Source organism: Penaeus monodon, chromosome 28 (genome assembly GCF_015228065.2).
Source record: "Penaeus monodon isolate SGIC_2016 chromosome 28, NSTDA_Pmon_1, whole genome shotgun sequence".
NCBI lineage: Eukaryota > Metazoa > Arthropoda > Malacostraca > Decapoda > Penaeidae > Penaeus > Penaeus monodon.
Genome location: NC_051413.1, coordinates 39,927,918 through 39,928,131, shown reverse-complemented (window position 1 = coordinate 39,928,131; position 214 = coordinate 39,927,918).

Below are 214 nucleotides of genomic sequence, written 5' to 3'. Positions count from 1 at the left end.
ACTGTAGGTATATTTTTATACTGGCGTTTGTATGCAGTATATCCTTGTTTACATAAATCACAATAGATAGATATAGGTAACGAATGATAGATAGGTATATAAATAATAAGTAGACAGACTGAAAGAGGGAGAGAGAAAGAAAATTAAATACATGTAGGCAGACAAATAAAAAAATAACAACAACATGGTACTAACTTTTTATTTAAAAATTTTG